We start from the raw sequence: 17,937 nt of genomic DNA, 5'->3' as shown, positions 1-17,937 counted from the left end.
GCAATGGTGATGGTAGCGATGGCGTGGTGATGATAGTGATGGTGGTGATGGCAATTGGTAGTAATAGTGGCAATGGTGATGGTAGCGATGGCGTGGTGATGGTAGTGATGGTGGTGATGGCAATTGGCAGTAATAGTGGCAATGGTGGTGGTGATTGTAAGAACCCGCACTGCTAAATTGCAGTAAACAAAATTAACCGAAAATATAGAAATAATATGGTGATTATAATTGAATAAATTTCATGAAGTTAATGACAACAAAGTAATTATAATAATATTAGTAGGAAACATTAATTCTTGGAATCTAGCCAATTTTAGTGAAAAATGTTGATACTGCGGGGACTGCAGTAGAAACAACGAGTATAGAAAAATATCTGAAACTGAAAATAAATTATAGATTATGCATCATAAATCTTATATGACACGGTGGTCTAAAATGATTAGAGATTTAAGCGAGTGAGGTTGTGGATTAGTACTGGTTTAGTTAGCGAGTGTACCCTAAAATAGCAAAGGCTGCTTGTAAGAACCCGCACTGCTAAATTGGAAATTTTAATGAGTTAAATATAAATTTGGAAATAACTATAATTGATATAGGATAATTATGGGAAAATTATAATAATCAGTATAAAGTCGTTTTTCGTAGGAAAAGTGCAAATACCGAGTATTTCGCAATATAAATGCATACCGGTGAAGTATCTCAAAAAATAAAAATAAAAATATGATCATTTTTAAAAAAAATGTCTAGGTTAAGAATATAAAGTTTTAAAGAAAAATAATAAGTAGAGCTATTAGAACTAATACTGTTGATTAGTGGGTACACGTACACTTATATAAATAGCTAAAAAGCACTAAACCCTAGGTCAGATTTCTAACTCCCACACTTAGTCATATTCTCTCTTCTTCCTCACTAAGCAAGACCACCTCCCTTTTCCATGGAAAACACCAAAGAAGCCACATTCTTCTTGTTTCTTCCACTTAAACACCATAAAACCTTGAAAGCAAACATCTTGTAGAGGAAAAACCAATTCTTGATGTGTTCAAATTTCTGTTTTGGAGAGGTTGAGACTGTCCATCCTTGTTGGTGTGGGTAGAGCCATTTCTACACACTTTGGGGTACCAAGGAGCTACCTTTGTGGAGAAAGAACCAAACTTAGAAGCTCAAATTCGTGCACCTTATTGGACAGGAGCTTGGAGCTGTTGCAAGGCCTCCAAAGTCCCTTCTTGTTGTTATTTTCAAGCATTGGGTATTCACTCTACCCTTTCCTCTTTATTTTCTATGAAAAAGATGAAGTTTTGGGTTGTTAAAAAGGGAAACTTTGATGATTCAAGTTAAAGGTTGTTAATTCAAGTGTAATATGGTAGATTGAACTTTTATTTGTGGATAAATCAAAGGTTGGAACCTTGGAGGGCCATTGGAGCTTGAATTATGCAGAAAAATCTTTATTTTCGCGTTTCTTCACAGGTGGTAATCGATTACCATTCATGGTAATCGATTACCCCCTGTATGGTAATTGATTACGTAGTGCATTTGTGTCAACAACGCACTAGTTTAGTAAAATTGAGATATCTCAGGCTATAGAGCTCTAAATTGAGTGAGATTTAGACCTATGTGAAGCTAACAAATAGGGATACAACCCTATAAAATTTTAGGTCCATTGGACAAGTTTATTGATGGAAATGTAAGTTTGAAGTCAAGACTTGGTTGTTGGAAATTCAGTTTGCAGCAGTCACCTTGCGAAGAACATAACCGGAGTTATACAACTCCATATGAGATATATAATATGTCGTTGGAAAGCTTGTGATGTCTAGTTTAATATACTAAAATATTAGGATTTTTGGTAAATATTTTCAATTACAATTTTAAAAATTGTAAATACGGTTTTGTGCTTAAGGGTTTTGGATGAAGCCTGCAGTCACAAAACGAAAAAGAAAATGTAGTCCAAATGTCATGAAATTGTAGAATCTGATTATTAATGGTATGTTTGACATAAAACAGATTGTACTTGCCTGATTGTGTGACTGTGGGTGACCCTATTGATACTGAGTTTGTGTTGGGGGATTATACTGCTACAGGTAAGCTTCTGGTCCTCGGATTGATTTGTTGTTTGTTGCACCAAACTCCATGGGAGGTTGGTTTATGTCCATGGTATGTTTTTTTATAAATAATTTTATACACTATTGTATATTGAGACATTTGGAAATGATTTGAGGCATAATGTGTTGATATATATGTAGATATGTTAGTTACCTACATGTGCAGGCAGCATCCTAGGTGTAGGGCATAAGGTGGCATCCCTTATATTTTTAGTATGTTGCAGACATGTGTAAATCATACTTATCTCTGGCCAGTAGATATTGTTATTGCTCACATGCCATGCTATATATATCTAACATTATGCATTTTAGTATTCTATTAAACTTATTATACTTGTAAGTGAGCTTGGGGAGGAAGAGTCCTTGAGGATCCCTTGTCTTACTGAGATTTCTTTTAGAGATCTCACCCCTTCTGGGGCAGATTTTTCAGGTACTGAGATTGTTGATGTTGATGCATCTGATGGCAAGAGGTCGACATTGAGATTATAGCATGCCATGAGACATGCATTGCTATGATACGCTATTTATATATTCCTATGAGGCATGATTGCCATCTGACATGTTATGTTATGTTTGTATTTGTGAAGAGCATAGGGGTTGTCAATGCCTTCTTGATCAAATATGATGTGATGATATGTTTAATCATGTTAGTTATTACTTTGTAATATGATTTGTATGTGAGATGGCTTAAGTAACGGATTGCTAAAGGCCAAGGATACAAGTAAGATGATAACTTGGATAACAAGAAATGTATGTTTTGGGTGAGTGATTAAGGTTTATAAGGATCAATCTCATTAACTAAATATAAATGAATTTATGTAGAGAAGAGATGTATGTTAAAAAGAATTGTAATGCCTTAATTTGATGTGTGTAAATGTGAAGAATGTAGTGGGCATAATGGATTAATCTTTGGCTAATAGAAGGAATTAAACTTAAGAATGTCTTCTTTTAAGACATAGATAATGAAATGTGTAAGTAAGCATATATGTAAATTGTAAGTAAGGAAGTTGAATAAATTAAGTATAACATGCAATTAACTTGACATGCAAGCTATAATTACAACTTAAAGAAGAATGGTAAAAAGTTTATTCATTTTTTTATATGAGTTTAGTTAGAGATTAATATGATTAGCTTCCGCATATATGGTTGAATTATTAGATGCGCTTAATACCATTCTGATGTTAACAAACTGGGTATACACGAGGTATTACAGTGACAGTGGTGATGATGGTGGTGTGGCAGGGGCATAGTGGTGGTGGTGGTGACAACAGTGGTTGCGGCTATGGTGGTGGTGGTGGTTGGTGGCGGTGGCGTGGTGATTGTAGTAGTGGTGGTGGTGGTGATGGTAGTGGCTGCGACGATAGTAGTTGTGGTTAGTGACAGTGGTGGTGGTGGTGGCAGAGGTGGTGGTGGTGGTGGCGGCGGCGGTGTTGTGGTGATGATGGTGATGGCAGTGGCTGCGACGATAGTGGTGGTGGTTGGTGGCGGTGGCGGTGGTAGTAGTGGTTGGTGACAGTAGTGGCAATGATGGCGATGGTGGTGGCATCGTGGTGATGATAGTGGTGGCGTTGTGGTGATGATAATGGTGGTGGTGGCGGTGGCATCATGGTGGCGGCAGTGGCTGCAATGATGGTGGTGGTTGGTGGTGATAGTAGTGGTGGAGAGTGATTGAGTGTTTCTCATTTTGTGCCCGGGAACAAAAAAACAGAAATTTTTTGATTCTTTTTTCTGTTTTCCAGTACAAAAATTAAATTGGTTTATCCCTGAAACAAAAAAATAAACTGATTTTACCAAACGAGTTTTCTATCCTTTTATGTTCGCGGGAACAGGAATTAAAAAAAATTGATTCCGGGAAGGTTGTCATGCACACCCTTAGACTCTCATAATAGATGGTCTCTTACTCCCTCACTAGCTTACCTCATATACATACTAAAGGTGTGTTTATCTCATGCACAATAGTGGGGCCCACTAAAATGGTTATGACTCTCTTTCTTATTATTAGGAAATACTTTATCATCTATAAATATCGTATTTTCAACCATTGAAGGGTATCTTGCATTTACCATTTTATAAGTTATTACTTTATGTTAAGTGTCAATTATATTATGTTTTTACGACCAAAAGTATGTTAAATAATATTAAATATGGTCAAAGACATGGTAAATATTGTTAAATGCAAAAGACTTTTCTAGTTTTTATGCTTGGTAGATATTGACTGAAAAATGTATCGATTTCAGGTTAAAATCGCTATATCAAAGCATTGATGGATCAAGAAAGCCAGAGGAATACAAGATTCAAGCCAAGCGGAAGCAAAGAAGTGCAAATTTTAAAGCCTTCTCGCTGGCTAGCTGGCTAACAGTGGCAAAGCCAAGAATTTTAACGAGATGGGGCGAAAGTTTATGAAGCATTGCACCAACAATGGTAGAGTTTCAGAAGCAACATTTTTTTCAATTCCTTTTGTCATAATTGTTTTAAAAAATGGCCTTTTGAGATCCAATAATAACCAAGTGGGATTAGATGAACTTCAAAATGTCATTGATGTATAGGGTTGATTCGTATGTACAAGACACGCAGAAAAATTTAGTCTCTATTACCCATGATTAATGTTGGGAAAAGTGTAATGTTGGGTGGTTTACTATTGGTGGAAAAATATATATTCTGATGGAGAACGTTCCCCTATTCTAAATTAGCAAGAGAAAACAGATTTGTTCCCTTACTTCCAACCCAAGTGCGCAAGTGCACACATCAAGTAATAATGGGTGTATTAATGCCCAGATTATCGTTCCCACGAGGATAGAACTCTAAATAATGCCTTAAACTATTTTATAAAGAATGAAAATGAGAAGAAAAGTTAGTGATTGAACTGTCTGGTCAAACGTTCCCTACTGCCTTGACAACGTTCCTCAAGAACAGTAAGTTCAGTCTGATGGCAAACAACTCCTCGCGTCGTTATATATGTGATCCTTCTTGATGAGAGAAGGAACGACAATAGTCATTGGAGGTTGATAGATACAATGGTTGAATAGATTAAAAATAACATAGTAATAACTATACTCAAGAGACAACAAGGTGGATGGTTTTAAAACAGTTTTAACACAAGGAACGGATTTACTGCTCCATTCTTAAATAGTTATTTTCTCTGCTCAAGACTTAAGACTTTTTGGCTTTGTCCTAGTTTCTTAACTACCAACTCTGATTCCTCAGCTCATGGACTAGATGGCTCACAAGTTTCTATATTCCTATGGCTCCCGTGACTCCAACAGATACTTGGTACAGAACCTTAAAATAGACAAAGTGCCCCTTATTCCTAAGGTAACCAATAGTGTCGTTGCCAAAACACTACCTTCCCCCACTGGCTAAGCTGTCTGAAATCCCTTCCTTAAGGAAGTTCCTTTCTCAGTATGTGTTCAATTTCCATTGATACACAATGAATATAGCTTACTTAGCCAGAGAAATACAAAAAGCTTCAGTACAAGAGTTTTGAAAACAATTCTTTAAGAAATTTGCAGCTTATCCGTTCCACAGATAGTTTAGCCCATGGATGTTACTTTAAATATAATTATTCTAAACTGAAGTCCCATAGACCCGAGATTCAGTTCAGAGATAACGAGTGGAAAGGAGAGAAGAAATACTTATATTGAAATGAAACAAGAAAGATTACAACAAAATATAAAGTGGAGAAGATGGTTTATTCTCGTGAGGAGTCTCAAGTGAATGTTACAGAATAAAGGAGAAGTGTTGTCACTTAACTATAGCTACCACTATACAAAATTAAACTACAAATTAACTAAATACTACTAAGTGATCTCTTCTTAAGGAATTCGATGGATGTCTTCGTGCTGGGACGTCCTATTTAAAGGAGAAGAGTTAATGGTAAAGTTGTAATTCTCTTAGATTTGTTCTCTTGTCTGCTTAGAAGAGGCGGTGTGTACAGTGCTTCGAAGGGTGCAAAGTGGCTGGATGGGACAATAGTTGTTTGAGATTTGTCTTTTCTTCTGACCATACCCATGCCTTGCTTTCCTCTTTGGCCAATAGGAACCCTTTATTCTCTGCTGCCCACGTTTTCCTTTGCTGAACGGCTGCACCGCTTCTGCTTTATGAAAACTTCTTTTCAACGTTTCCTAAAAAGTGATCAAAGAGGTTGAGTGAGTGAAGCAGGTGTATTTAATGTTCTCAATCCGTTCCTCTTTTTTATATATATTTTCCAAGGGCTTACGTCACCTTCTGTTCCCCACTGTGTTTTTGTCAAAAAGATATTAATCACGTTCTTTTAATGCTAAAGTTGCTCATCAATGGAGGGAACAGATGGTATTTTGTCATCAAAATGGGCTTAGATGAGAACGATTTTTCGTCCCATCATGTAACATGTCATGAAATGAAGCAAATCTTTTTGATGAAATATTGACAAAGTTAGGGTATGTGAAATTCAAACTATGCACGGATACTAATTCATAATCATGTTCTGATGGACTATGACCTATAAAACTTGGACTATATAGGTATTGGGCTTGATATGCAATGTGTTGTGCTTCTTAAAAGAAGGAACATATAAGAGACCAATTAATTTTAGGAGGGCAGTGACACCCCCTAATCTTGCCTCTGCTCGCTATAACGAGCAAGTTAGCAGACATTGATATATTACCTCGCAAAAATACTTGATCCAACGAGCATATAAGGGGGTATGGTGTTATTTTCAGTGTACAGCGCACTGGTTTGCTCGCTTCAGCTAGCAAACGAAGTAGGCAACTCGTAAAAAAGGGCCCATGGATCTTTTATTTAAAGAAACACGAAAGAAAGAAAGAGGTATTCATTTGTTCTGCGACTTGGGAGAAAAGAGAGCACTATTCTTGGAGGAGAAGGAAGGAACGGTCAAAGCTTCACCGTGGAGATTGACACCTAAGTTTCTTCCATGGATTCTTGTTTCTTTTCATCTTTTGTTTTAGTTTCTTGCACTATGTTAGGCTAAATTTCCATGTAGTTAGGGTTAGATGGAACCAATGGATTCACAATGTTATTTACTCTTTTATTGTAATATGATATTCAATCTTTATGTTATGTGATTAATCAATTTTTCATTCTTAGTTTCATTTGTGATATGGCCAATCTTAGATGAATATATGAGTTTTGCATGACAATATGAATGTTGGTGTTAAATTCTGACTTGATTAATTGCTAAGATTTGTTTGATCTAGTGAAATACTTATGAAACCTATAACTGTTTGATTCTTCGTTCTTAATGCTTGCCCTAAGCAAGACCACTAAGGGATTAGAGTTTTTAATAGGGTACATAATTAAAATACCAAGGGATTGGGTTTAAATTAATCTTTGAAGAATTGTTAATAACATGAGTTTGAATATTGGTTGAGGGAAAGGGTAGATTCATTAGGATGAAATTGTGGAAATCGAAACCCTAGCTACGTTTTTGCATTGTTGATTTTCAGTTCAAGTTTAAGTTTGCGTTCTAGTCTTGTTCTTGTCAATTGTTGATAGTTTAGGTTCGATTTTATATTTAAATCATATTCACAAAAAACCTTACGGTCGATCCAACTTTGATTGCATAGTGAAACTAATGCTTGATAGATCAATCCTCGCGGGAACGAGATCTTACTCATCTCTTATTACTTGTACGATCGGTATATACTTGTCGTGATCGTAACAAGTTTTCGGTGTCGTTGCCTGGGATTAAGCACTATAAACATTAATAGTATCTATTACATCATAGATTGGATCTTTTTCTTGTTATTTTTAATTATTGTGTTGATTCTCACTTTTCTTTGTTTCTTCAGTTATGCAGTTGCGAGGCATTTTTAACGCCAGTACTATACCCAGTGCCTTATAGTACGAGCCAGAGTTAGGGAAAATTTGTTGAACCATAAGTCACCAAGACTAATGCATTGAAGTTTTGATGATTACAAAGCATCAACTAGCTCAACATACTTGCATAACTTGGACAATAGTGCAATAAGTCCCAAATGAAGTTAGAAGATCAAGGCATTAGGCAAAAGTGAAGAAGTATCTCAAATGTGCAAAGTCAACATCAAAGTCAAAATTTTCAAGTGAAGAAAGACTCTAAATATAATTAAGACTTGAAGACCAATGAATAAATTTGAAGACTCAAGAGTATATTGTTGGTAATGTTAATTAGAGTCTTAGGAATGTTGAGAATTGAGTATATTAAGATATATCTCTCAAGGTTGCAGTTAGAAGCTATAAACTCATGCATTGAGAGAATCACATGCTTGACACACGTGGAAATTAAGGAAAGAAGGTTTAAAAATTTTTACTTTTAAATCCAAATAGATATTTTCAATATTTGATTTTTGATTTGAAAAAAGAAAAGGTTAATTTGAGATTAATTTACTTTTTGAAAGATTTGATTTGATTTTTTCAAGATTTGGTTTTTGATTTGAAAAAGAAAATTTTAATTTAATATTTTTAAAAAAAAATTAATTTAAGATTAAAGAAAAATAACTTTTATGGAGAAGAAGTCATGTACCTGAGGACCGAGTTAGCCACATGATGAGAGAGGAACTTGATCTAATTGAATAATATAGAGAGAAAAATCACTTGATTGACGTTGCTATAAAGCAAATGGTTATCGCCCGATATAATAAAGGGTTTTATTTTTCTTATGTTGCATGAGACAAGTTGTCTCATGCAACACACAAAAAGTGAATGGGACCCACTAAAAAAGAAGAGAGAGAAAATAAAAAAGCGGGTCTCACCCACTTTTTGTGTGTTGCATGAGACAACTTGTCTCATGCAACATAAGAAAAATAAAACCCTATAATAAAAAGGTCATACCAAGAAGCTTTGATGTGGAAGATTTAAGGCCTGTTTGATTGTGTTTTGGCTTTTTTATTTTTAAAATTGTTTTGTAAAATAGTTATGGAAACAGTTGTTTTCTATACTTTTTCTTTTTGAAAATGGAAAACAAAAACAGAAAACAAAAACAACTCAGACATGTTCTCTAAATTTGATTTTAAAAACAAAAAAATAGTTATAGTTTTCAAAATATTTTTTATAAAACAGGTCTTATCAAACGAGTTTTTTTTTGTTTTTTTGTTCCGAAAATTAAAAAACTATTTTACAAAACAGAAATCAAACATACCCTTAGTTTTTGGTCGAGCAGACGTTGCTAATAAGAATGCCCGTACAAAATTGGTCCGTACAAAATTCCTAATAAACTTGGTGAAGGAGCATACGATACTGAGGATGGAAGAGCAATTCGCAAAGCTTGGAAAGTTGATAAGCTCTAAATATATTATAATTGAAAATTTCACGAGAACGAGAAAATAGAGAAAAACAAAAGGAAAAAAAGGAAAAGGAATACAGCAAAATTCGAAGAGAGAAGAAAAAAATGTACAAGCCCAATAAGGAGCCTTAATCATGCAAACATTTCAGAGTTAGTGTTTTTTTGGCTTGGACAAAGAATTGCGTGATTTTTACTCTCACATAATGAATTTTCCGTATTGAAATTTGTTGCGTAGAATCTTTCTGTACTTGGTATTTTATATAATCTACTTTAAAATGAGAGTATAGTACAAGACCAATTACTACTTTAAACCTATATATAATTTATTTCCACTATAGTTGGCTTGTTGACTCTGACCCCGGAGCATATCTTTATATACAACACGATTACGACATATTTGAATATTTTTTTAGAGGAAAAATGTTTATACTTTAAAATAACATAACTTATATTCTTTCACTTTCATAAAGAGATAAGACCTATATTTTTATTTTTATTTTGTCAACTCTCTTTTCTTTTTTATTTATTTATTTCTCTCTCTTAAAATGACATAACTTTACATTCTTTAAAATGATACACACTTTACCCCTTTTTTAGTGCTATTATTAACTTGGGATATGATGTTTTGATATCGTTGTCAAACTAAAAAGTTTAATAACAAATTCTAACAGTTGATTTCTTTCAATATAATAATTTTTATTTACTGAAAATTAATAATTAATTAATAAAAATAATTCAACAAATTATAACTATTAAATTCATGAAATCAATGATTAGAATTTCGTATCAATTTTTTTTATTATGCCACTATTAACATAGTATAATATTAAAATTATATAAAATTTACCCTATATCTTCTCTACCTTCTAAAAAGAGAAAACCTCATCAACTAGTTTTCTGATCCATATCCCTATGTTTTTGCAGTGTCCCAATCTTATCCGTTCACAGCATTGCCAAGAGAGAAACATCCCTTAAAAAAAGCCCCGTAGGCAAAGGCTACAGGTAATTAGCTAAAAAGTGGGGAAAGAATAGAATAAGAAATTAACCAATCACCAAGTAGTGGAAGCAAAAACTTTTCTTTTTTTGGAACTTAGCCCCTCTTTATTTAAAAAAAAAAAAAAAAAAAAAAAAAATTTTCTTTTTACATATTCCATAATGATGAGAATAAACTGGTTAATAATCTAGCATACATAACCCAGTTCTCTCATCAAACACAACTTGATGAGCAGGTGCAAGCTCTTAGAGATAGACAATCACATGAAATTGACAAAAGAGAAAAGAAAATAGAAATTAACACGGTGATTTATCCTAATTCATTCAATATAAGCTACGTTCAGTTTGTCTATACTATATTCACTTCACTACCACTCCAGTTACTTTTTTACTGACCCCAACTCACGTTAGCATATGAAGTATGAGTTATACTCAAGAAAAGTTTATAATTTGCGCATGCATATACGGGGTGAGAATGACAATGAGACCTGTATATATGTCATATGCTGCTGCTGTATGGAATTTACTTTAATAACTATAAGCATTTCAATTTAAAAATTTAAAAAACAAAGCTAAGACTTAATAGCTTTCTTCATATATAGCTGCAAGCATAAAGCATACAAATTATGGATATAGAGATATTGATATAACTTTTACTGTTTATTTTTTATTTCTTTAAATCACTCATTTTATTGCAGGTGAACCGATGTCAAATTACCAAAACTTATTTTTGAAGTTGAGCCGGTTTAGGATCTTTGGTGCAAAATGTTAGATGAATCCAGTGTGTCAAACTTGGTACCTTTAGGTGTACGGTTGCTAAGCCATTAGATATACTGCTGTTTTTATTATATACTTTTATATATATTTGATTTAACTAATGACTCACGGGTTGAGTCAATAATTCATTAACCGAATACTTTGGCTCAATAGATGATCGATCGGAGTTGGATAATATTGTTTTATACAAATATCTAGATATTGTAAACCTGTGAAGTAAAAAGAAAGGCGCAATACGCATAAAATTTATTAAAGCCTTTTGTATAGAAGAAAATTTACATTTCTTAAGTTTATATCTATCAAGCAAAATTGCAAAAACAGAGTCGTATAAAATAGGTTGTTGTAATTAATCTTGAATTAAAGTGTAATACATATGCAAAAAGATAAGTAATTTATTTTTTAAGATTTACTAATTTTTTTTAAAAATAGGCTAAAATTCCCAAAACTCTGCACCTATATGTCTTGTGTGAATTATCTCTTAATTAAGATTAAATTCAGTGTAAAATATTTGCCTAAACTTTTCATATAGTTCTAATATCACACTCCGTTAGTTGGCATTCTGTACCGTTGGAATCTATAAGGCCACTATGTTCCCTTTAGGAATGAGTCAATGTATGGATGATACCCTTAGCACAGGTACAGACCAAGCTAAGGGGTATAGTGCCAAGTACAAGCAAGTAATCAACGGATAAGCTAGGGTGACAAAATGACTCTAAGAAAATGGACAGTATAACGATACATAAGATGCTCTAGGGGGTGCCCTTGGGAGCTATTTATAAGGGAAGATTGTGCTTACCGGGTGAAGGTTGGTGGGGAGAAGGTCAACTCTCCTTGGGACCATATGCCGATGGCAGTGTTGGGCGTGACAGGCGCTGCCATCGTAGCAGCGCTGTGCCTTCTGCGTCTGGCAGTGTCAACATAGGTCTCAGGGGGACAGTTTCCTCTTAAGGCATTTGGACGACCGCTTTCGGGAGTTGAGGTCCCTAGGTGGGATACTTTGGTGTTTAGCCTTGGAAAGTTACCACATTGGGGAGTACGCGTCGCCCCAGCTGGTAGGGCTGACGTGGATGCATGGTAGGTGTTGGGCCTTGACTATTGGGCCTGACTCTTGTTGGGCCATCCGGAACAGGAGCCCCCCAGCTTGGTAGCAAGTGTAGGTTGGTGCCAAGGTAGTCAATTGGACAACAATTGCTTGGCGATACGAAAGTACTGGGCGTGAGTCGTTCGGCGATCTTGGTAACCAGTCTAGGTTGGTGCCAAGAAAGGCATCTTGGCGACGCCTTGTTTGGCGATACGAAAGTTTATGGGTGTAGGTCGTTCCTTCTGATGACAGCTGTAACGTCCTCGTGGTTTGGCGGTGATTGGCTGAGGATGTTTCTGAAAAGGCTGCCACTCCTGGCATTCTCGGGTGGCTTTTCGGTTTTCGAGGAGCCGTCATGATGAGTTTTTCCATCATTGCCATTTACTGCAAGTATCCAAGCGTCATGAGGCACGGCACATTAATGCGACGTGATAGGTGACTTGTCCTCTTGAAGTGACCACTTTGTCCCTCATCTCAACTGCCCATTGTACGATGACTGTGTCATCTTACGGTTGAGTGAAGAGGGCTTATACGTGTACGTATGTGACCTTCATCTTCCTCTTTCTATATAAAAGGGGGGAGACCCCTCGTTGGGGTCCTTGCTTTCGCGAATCATACACTGTTATGCTGCTGCCCATCTGCTTGTTTCCCATCCTCAGTTCCGTGTGATAGTGCCGATCTTCTCTCTCTTATTTTCTGCAATTTCCCAGGTATAGTGCTTCTTCCTTCATCGTTTCTTTTCTTTGTTTCTGGTTTCCTTCTACTCCTTTTTCTGTTGCGTCGATGGTTAGGTTTATAGAACCCATCCCTGGTCTCATACTTCCTGAGCCAGAAGTAGAAATTAAGGAAGAGAAGTTTGATGAAGCCTTTGAGGCACTGGGAGATAGTGTGGTGGGGCCAGCAATGCATAAATATCTTGCTAGTTGCGCCCCAAGTCGTCCTTTGATTCTTGGGGTTGAGAAATTGGCCCATGGCAAAGTACCCGAACTTCTGGGTTTTAGTGAAGAAGATATTCAAAATCTCCTTCCCGAAAGAGCCTTAGGGCATGTCCTCCCGTATGCCAGTGAGGCGTCATGTTCCAAAACGCATAGTGGACACCATGAAGTGGTTGGAGAGGGAAGTTCCAGATCTGGCGGACGTTCGTCTGCAAGGTCTAGGAGACGGCGGTCAGGAGGATCAGTCGAGGGGGGCAACCTTCGTTCTTCACGGAGGAATCCGAGGATTGCTTCACGACGGCGCGTTTTGCGGCATTCTGAGCTTGGAGTTGGGCGACTTATTCGACCCGTATCCAACATCATTCGCCAATGACAAAACCGTTCTTTAGAGTATTATTTCAGCCCTCGCCCTTCTTCCGTTGCCCTTCGCACATCTCATGGTCAAATTCCTCCCATTCCCCACTCTTTTCATTGTCGCATGTATGATGAGTCCACAGAGAACCGTTTAGGTAGATACCACCCAGAGGATGGTCGCCTTATAAGGGATGGCATGTGGGACACCATTTTTGAAGACATAGGACTTTATACGATACCGCCTGCCTGGTGGCCTTCTAACCTGAGCTATTTAGATTTTATTCTTCAAGTTCTTCAGACACCTTGGATTCTGAAGGTGAGTTAACTGTGTTTTGCACTTTCTTTTTCGTTGTGTTTGGCGTGGGGGGTGTTGGTGGTGACAAGAGTGTTGGTAGGGCGAGGTGGGGTATCCAGTTTCCCTTCGCAGTGATCTTCTGGCGTCGGTGAAGTTTTGAGGATTGACTGTGTGTTTGTCGCTCCCAGGTAGGATTCTGAAGACTGCGTGACTTATGGCGGTTGTTCATTCAGATGACGGTCTTGAGGCGAGGAATTGGGTAGACTCGGCGGTGGCTACTACTTCTTCAAGTTATGCTGACCGGGATATCCTGCGCCACCACTATAAATCTAAAGCTAGCTTCACCATTACTGAAAATGGTGCGAACGAGGCGAAGTGGAAACCGTTCGCGGTCAGTGCTGATCGCCGGGTTTGTGACGCGCCTAGCATGGCGGCCAGATCTCGATGGCGGTTTATGGTGTACAAGACTCATTTTACTGATCAGAAAGTGAGGTTTCCGCTATCCGTTTTTGAGATGGAGATGTTATCCTATTTACAGGTCGCGCCATCACAACTGCATCCTAACGCTTGTTAGAGTTTTTGAGAGTATATGCAGGTACCTTTGGTTGGCCCTATTCCGTACAATCGTTCTTCTACTGTTTTCAAGTGTCTCCTTCCAAGAAGAAGCTTGGCTGGGTTTCATTAAAGGCGGGCAATGTTATTGGATCACTATTTGCTCAGTATGCCAATTCGTATAAGAACTCGACACACACTTTCTTCTGGATTGAACCTGTCTTGGGCGTGGGTGCACTTCCTTTTTTTGTTGATCAGTCAAGTAGGGAGTGTCGGTTTCCCCTATATTGGACTAAGACTCATTACGAGATGCCAGCTGGTCAGTATTTGTTTGCTCTAGGGGCCTTGTCGCCTGAGGAGGTACAGGTGATCAATTGGTTTGTGGAGGTAAAGGGAGGTCTTGACCGGTGGCCCACGAAGCAGGTGTTGTGCCATGGAGGTGTGGTGGCGTTCCGTGTTGTTTTTCGTCTGTGGTGATCTTAGACTGTTTTTTCTTGCGTTTATTTTTGTCAAAGTGTTTTGTCCTAACTTTGTCTTTATTGCTTGTAGTTGGAAACATGGCGGCAAAGGCGTTGAAGCTTGTACGTGAGGCGGCTGCTAAACTGAAGGGCCAGCAGGGCGTGGCTCCTCAACCTCAGTTGAACCTTCCTTCGAAGAGGAAGGGCCTGGATAAGGGAAAGGATAAAGAGATCAGGGCTAAGAAGAAGAAAATTCATTCTGCCGCTGACATTCCTACTGGGGAATTGGAGAAACGAGCCAACCGCCCGATCATTAAGAAGCCCACTTGGGTGGCGGGAAATTCTTCCGCCAGCGATTCAACGCTAGGATCTGGATCACCGGCTCTTGGGGGGTCCGGGTTGAAACGGGGTACGGATGCAAGTTTGACACCCTCCCAAGCTTTCAAGGTAGAACGCCACGAATCATCTGGGGGTGGGCAGTTTCATGATGGCGCCTGTGAAAGTGACCAGGCTATCAACTATGCTTCTGGCGACGGAGAGGGAGACAATCCTCGCATGACGTCTGAGACTGAAGGTTCTCCTCCTGTTTTTGCAGAAATTCCCGTGAGTAGGGCTCTCAGCTTGTTGGAGAGGGATCTTGTTAAGGGATTTCCCAACGTTGGGCGCCCTAAGATGGCGGTTCCTGAGCGTCTTGATCGCCAGCAACTTATGAATTGTACTCAGGTGATTATTGGCTGCATCTTGGGGATGCAGGAGATCGCCTTTGCTATTGACGAACGGTGTTCCCTACAAGATGATCGCCTTGTTGATTTAGGGCGACAGATGGATGGTCTGACTGCTGAGGTTGGGCGCCTTGGTAAAGAAGTTGCTGATGGGAAAGCTTCATCCAAGTCTTTGTCTGGTCAGCTGAAGAAAGAAGATGATGAGGTTAAGCGACTGACCAACGAGAAGGACGACTTGAGTAAGTCGTTGGAAGATTTTAGGAAGGAGAAGGAGGTTTTCCTGGCAGAGAAGGAACAATTGTCTTCCAATTTATTTGCTGTGCAGGGGAGCCTCCGCACCAGAGATGAGCACTACAAGGAAGCTGCAGGGCAAATGGCTAAGCTGCAGGAGGCTCTGGCCATCCTGATGTATCACTCTTTCAACAACGCCCTTCAGCAGGTTACCGTCAGGTATCCTGATGCTGACTTGACTGGTTTGGATCCTGCTTATGATGTGGAGGGTGGCCAGATTATCGAGCGCCTCGAGGGCGATGTCGTTAGAGTGATTGAGACGGCGCCAGAGACTGATGACGACAAGGTGCACGAGGCATACTTCCGATGACTGATACTGATAGTGATCAGGTGCAAGATGATGATGGGCGCGTCAGGTCGGCTGAGCCTATTGTGACGGGTGGGGGTAATGTTGTCGGCGCGGCTGCTTCTGAGCAGGTGATGAATGTTCAAGTTCAAGCGGTGGTCGCTCCAGAAGTTGAGAAGGACGTGAACGATCAGGCTAACTCTTAGGACTTAGATTTTCTTTTTTCTTTCTTTGTTGTGGTTGGCATGTCGACCGCGGTCTTGTACTTTTTAAAGTATCAATGAATTTCCTTTTATAGCTTCAACGTCTTAAGAATTTTGCTAGTAAAGAATTTCCTTAAGTTAGGTGAGCGTTGACCGGGGGTGAGTATCATCCTCATCCCACTATGGCGGGGGTGAGAATCGTCCCTTTAGTTGGGCGTTGGCTGGGGGTGAGGACCATTCCAGTCCAACTATGGCAGGGGTGAGAACCGTCCCGTTAGTTGGGTGTTGGCTGTGGGTGAGGACCATCCTAGTCCGACTATGGCGGGGTGAGAACCGTCCCGTTAGTTGGGCGTTGGCTGGGGGTGAGGACCATCTCAGTCCAACTATGGCGGGGGTGATAACCGTCCCTTTAGTTGGGCGTTGGCTGGGGGGTGAGGACCATCCCAGTCCAACTATGGCGGGGGTGAGAACCGTCCCTTTAGTTGGGCGTTGGCTGGGGGTGAGGATCATCCCAGTCCAACTATGGCGGGGGTGAGAACCGTCCTGTTAGTTAGGCGTTGGCTGGGGGTGAGGGCCATCCCAGTCCAACTATGGCGGGGGTGAGAACCGTCCCTTTAGTTGGGTGTTGGCTGGGGGTGAGGTCCATTCCAGTCCAACTATGGCGGGGGTGAGAATCGTCTCTTTAGTTGGTGTGGCTGGGGGTGAGGATCATCCCAGTCTAACTATGGCGGGGATGAGAACTGTCCCGTTAGTTGGGCGTTGGCTGGGGGTGAGGACCTTCCCAGTCCAACTATGACGGGGGTGAGAACTGTCCCGTTAGTTGGGCGTTGGCTGGGGGTGAGGACCTTCCCAGTCCAACTATGGCGGGGTGAGAACTGTCCCTTTAGTTGGGCGTTGGCTGGGGGTGAGGACTTTCCCAGTCCAACTATGGCGGGAGTGAGAACCATCCCGTTAGTTGGGCGTTAATTTAACATTGTTGACGAATTTGCAATCAATTTATTGAAAGTTTGTAACTCTGCCTCATTAAAAACCTTTTCCAGTAAAACCCATGGGGATAAAAACATGGAAAAGGAAAAGAGTACAGATGGTATTACATGATGATTTAGCTATAATATTTCTTGAGCTTGTCAGCGTTCCATGCCCGTGGCATCGCCCTTCCATCCAGCGTTTCGAGGGAGTAAGCGCCTTATCCTAGTTTGTTGGTTATCCGGTAAGGTCCCTCCCAATTTGGGGCGAATTTACCTTCACGGGCATTCTTCTTTCCAACGTCTTCTCTTCGAAGCACCAAATCTTTTTCTTGAAAATGGCGGGGGATGACTTTCTTGTTGTAATAAGTAGCTGACTTTTCTTTTGACTGTTGATCGGACTGGGCGGCACATCCTCTGAGCTCGTCAAGCAAATCTAACGTTTCTTTCAGGTTCTGGGTGTTGGCTATCTCAGTCACGTGCTCTCGTCGCCAGGAAGGTTCACCGATCTCTACCGGGATCATGGCTTCAAAGCCGTAGGTTAGTCTGAACGGCATTTCTCTAGTGGATGACTGGGCGGTTGTCCTATATCCCCATAGGACGTTGTCTAGATTATCTATCCAGGCCCCTTTATGTGCTTCCAACTTCTTCTTAATTCCTTTACTCAGCATTTTGTT

The sequence above is a fragment of the Gastrolobium bilobum genome, unplaced genomic scaffold (genome assembly GCF_033153095.1).
Source record: "Gastrolobium bilobum isolate Gb01-03AN ecotype WA unplaced genomic scaffold, APGP_CSIRO_Gbil_v1 utg2644, whole genome shotgun sequence".
NCBI classification, from domain to species: Eukaryota; Viridiplantae; Streptophyta; class Magnoliopsida; order Fabales; family Fabaceae; genus Gastrolobium; species Gastrolobium bilobum.
The sequence above is the reverse complement of the archived record's forward strand: the minus strand, read 5'-3'. Positions refer to the sequence as shown.